Below are 4,708 nucleotides of genomic sequence, written 5' to 3' on the forward strand. Positions count from 1 at the left end.
ACATTAGAACAGTCATTGTATGTCATGGTAGCTTTTTATGGTGCGTAAAAGTAGAAGTGATACTAACTAAATCTACTCGATTTTTTGTGGAAACTCCTTAAGAGTTGTGCTTGTCTTCATACATATCTTTCCGAATGATAGGCAGAAAAGCGATTACCCAGTCATACACGAGCCCGTGAGTGTTCTGATTCCCGTGAAGATAGCGTGTCAAGACGCTGCAGTGATCCAGATTCGGGACTTGCGGTTATTTTCTACTTGAAGTTGTGTATATACATGTTAGATTAAAAAAAAAAAAAAATTCTAGAGTTCATAATGATAATGATTATCAATCAAGACACAAGAAGGTGAACGGGAAGCAGAGTCTAAGATCGAAGAGTAATTACTACTTAATCAGACACTACGGGTCAAGGTCAATTCGGGGTGACTTGGGGAAAGCCAAATACGCCTTGAGAATAGATAGGAGGCATCATAATCTCTGAGTTGTTGCCCACTTAAGTTTTGAGCTTAATTGAACCTAACTCGTATCACAGAAACGATGAAAACCATTTTAAGTAGATTACCTGCTTACAACCTGTTTCTTTATGTCATAATATAGCTGAACACGGATCTGTGTCACTGTCACGAAATTAGTATGATTCCTGTTCGGATCTTTTCTAAAACATGGTAGTCCCTGTCGAGACTGAAATTTGATCCCGTGTACTTTAATTTTTCAAAATTTTGTTACTTTTGTAATTGTTTGATTTTATACCTGGTTACTTGGTCTTGATCGTATCATTTAACGCTTTACAGGATGTTTTTTAAAACTTTATTGAAAATTATTAAAAGTATAGGGGTTTGTTTTGTAAATACAGGCGAACTTGTTCGTAACTTCGCCTGGAATAGGCGAAGTTATCGATAACTTCGCCTGTACTAACTTTGACCCTATATAAAGGAATTTAAAGGTCAAGCGATTTCATTATTTCAAAATAACAGCGAACTTATCCTCTGATATTTCAGCGAACTTATCGATATCTCAAATCAGTTTTTGTTACCTCGATTCAGATCAGATTCAAGGTGTGTAGGGTTCTATATTCGTATAATCATTGTCGTTAATGTTAATCACAGGTCGATACGACCCGTTTCGTGACCTCGATTATTTGAAACCTAAACACCCGATTTTCAAACTTGATATTACGTGATAGTAATTTGCATGAACGTCTAAAACTTCATAAAATCAAGTGTTACGGAGTCCTCGATCTCCGAAATCATCATCTACACGTCGTTCAATATCCCTAACTGTTGCCGATTCAAATTCGGCGAAGTTACAGTTTAGGCGAAGTTATCCGTAACTTCGCCTGAGGTTTAACTTCGCCTGATTATTGATTTTGAAACAGTTTATGAGGCGATGTTGTGATTAGGCGAAGTTATCCGTAACTTCGCCTGGACCATTTTACTTAACTATTATCAGACGAAATTCAAGTTGAAGCGAAGTTGTTTCCCAACTTCGCCTCACCTTTAACTTCGCCTATACAGTATTGATCACAACTTCGCTCATGGTAACAGGCGAACTTGTGATTCGCTTTGACGTTTATCTAAATTAACCTGTTTGTTGCAGATATGGCTGTTGTTGCTGGAGCAGGTGGTGCAGGCGGTGATGACGGAGGTGATCAACAAAGACAGTTCTTCCCGGGTCACAACATGTATATCACCTTAGACCCGGAGGCGAGCGGAGTTGATGATTTCCGCGAAATCATCACATTTCTGTTACGCTCGAGGATATTCCACGCCATTACAACAACTCTGCCGATATCCTTGCCCAACATTGAGGATTTCTGGCAGACCGTGGAATACGACTGTAGAGTCGAACCCCCGGTGATGCGAGAAACAGTAAACAATCAAATTGTTCAGTTCTCTTCTAAACATATCCGGGCGGCTCTGCGGTTTGGAAACGAGACAAGGGATGACCCGACAGAGTTTGTAGCTCCTTTCCGCGATGGAGCATTTTTGAGGATGGGTTATTCTGGTCCCTTGGGGGATTCGCAGAAAAGGAAGGGATTTCTGCTTGACCAGTGGCGCTTTCTCATGCATGTTATGATAGTATGCATGTCAGGGAGAAAGGCGGGCACTGATGGCATGGGCGCGACCATGCAGTCAGCAATGACTGCTCTGACATACAACAAGCGATTCAGCTTTAGTCAGATGGTCTTTTACGAGATTGATCGTCAACGAAGAGCGATGGCGCGTGAGCGATTCATCATGTATCCAAGATTCCTTCAAATGATCTTGAATCATGTTGCTCCAACGCTTCCTCAGCGCCGTCCGATCCGATATGTTGAGAGTGTGAACAAACGGATCTTCGCCCAATGCAGATCCTCCAGTGCGAGGAGCAAACCTGAGCTTCGTCCTCGCCATACTCCACTCTTTGGGTACTTAATCAACCCGGGGTATGTGCCTGCTCGTGGGGATGAGTTTAGGGACCCGGCACCACAACAGGCAGGAGCACCTCAAGCTATACCTGCTGCTCCTGTTGTGTCACCGGAGGAGAATGTGGACCTTGATGCAGAATTTGGTGGTCAAGGCATCTTTGATATGGATCGGGTGGATCCAGAGGAAAATGTACAGGTCTCGGTAGCCCAAGTGTCGACTGTGAATGTTACAAGAACAGCTGCTACGGTGGCTGGTTCTGATTCTGATGATGAAGTGGCAAAGGCGAGAAGGATTATGGTGACTCGAGAAAGACTACATGGGAAAAGAAAGAGAACAGATGATGATGACGAGTCAGACTATGAGGAAGAGGTACAACAGTTGATAAGGAGGTCAAGAAGGGAACGGATAGGTGCAGGATCAGGAGCCGGTGAGAGCTCTAGGGTGGTACGTTTCACTCCACCAGCACTATCCGGTATGACAATGGTTCCCTCATCACTACAGGTTACAAGGCCAAGCGCTACGGGTGTTCCCGTGGTGGCTACCTCGTCTACATTTGGCCTCCCATCCACTACTTTCCAACTTTCGACTCCCGAGATCGTTTCATTGCCGCCTCAGAGCGTTACTCCATCGGAGGTCGTGGCACAATTTATAGAGTCGACTGTTGTGGCCACTGCAGGGCTATCAATGACGATACCACCTACAGTTACGTCTATTTCTACTTCTGAGGTCCCGGTGTCATCGGAAATCCCTCCTCAGTACACTCAAGACATATCACATATGAGGTTCGATTTTGATGCAACCCTCTCAGACTCAGAACGAATAGCAGCACTTGAACGGGTCGTGGCAGAACAATCAAGGGTGAATCTTATCCAGACCCAGGCTATTCAACGCCTAGTTGCAGAGAATCAGATGCAGTCGTCCCTGCTGGTAGAACATGGAAAGATCATAGATGCTCTGAAGGAGTTCTTGGCATCTCAGGGGGAGACGAGCTGTAAAGGCGATGAGTTGAGGACCAAGAGAAGGAATGATAGAGACGATGATCCCAATGCATCGAAAGATGCAGGTGGTGAGCTACCAAGAACTACTCAAGCTCTTGGAACTTCCACAACTCAGGGGGTGTCGACAACTGCAGCTGGTGGTGATGATGTGGTGGTGGTGGACGTAGAGGAGATGGATGATGGTTTGGTTGGTGATGATGATGTATTGCCAAGCGATGTGATAGAAAAGATTGGTGGAGATATTGTGATTGATACAGAGATAGAAGAGGGAGAGATAGTTGAGGAAAATATTGAGCATGACATTCCAGATGTTGAGAAAGCAGATTTGAGTGAACAGATTGGAAGCGATGAGTCTGAATGGGAAGAGCAGCCTAGGTGGAAGGAAGGCTATGCTCAGTGGTTCGTCAAAACGAAGAAACCGGCGGTCCCTACAATGTTTAAGAAGAGTTACAACATTAAAGGCTATGCTGAAGCGAAGAAAGGGATTATTTGCTGGATCTATGATAAGCAGTTGAGGCTCTTCGTGATTAAAAGGTATGACGGTGTTCAGTATTTTAAAAGACTGTTAAGATCGTTGAATACACTGCCGGAATGTGAAGTGAAAGACTTAGCCAGATTGGGGTTAATCAATCGAAGTGACGATAACATGGCTAGAGTCATTGGGAAAATTGTGTGGAAAGAAAGTATAAAAGAGAAGAAATTTGAGCTGTTGAAGCCACAAAAGGGAAAACTTGTTGAAGACAAGGATAGAGGTTTGAGAGCTGATGGAAAACCTTGGATGATTATGAAGTATAAACTGATCCGGTGCCTTAAAGAAGTACCGATGAAACTAATGCTCAAGGATGTGCTTAAAGACCTAAAGTGGTGGTTTGTAGATTGTGAGACAGCTGAGGCAGTGATGGAAGACGAGGATGAACAAGAGGTGCTAAGAGTTTACGATCCGATGCATTTGGTAAACTTATCGCAAGCTGATCTGCAGGTGCTCAGTGAGAAGAAAATCTTTTATATTCCTGCTTGGAAAGACGAAGCGAGCGAGGAAATATCAAAGAGTTGTCTCGGTTTGTGTTAGAGAAAGAGTGCATGCTTGAAGATAGAAGATTGAAGATTACAAGACACGTGTTAGAAGCTAAAGAGATGAAGCTACTGCCAAGGGGGAGTCTGTTGGTGCATGATGTCAGTAGTTCAGTGTCTAGTGTCTATAATGGCGTTTGTAATGTTTTATGTTTTGTATAAGCGAAGTTGCTAACAAGTTCGCTGATATGGGCGAACTTGTTAGACAAGCGAAGTTAGTGACAACTTCGCCT

Source organism: Bidens hawaiensis, unplaced genomic scaffold (assembly GCF_021521415.1).
Source record: "Bidens hawaiensis isolate Kalapana, Puna unplaced genomic scaffold, B.hawaiensis_p1.1 tig00003544_1, whole genome shotgun sequence".
Lineage (NCBI taxonomy): Eukaryota > Viridiplantae > Streptophyta > Magnoliopsida > Asterales > Asteraceae > Bidens > Bidens hawaiensis.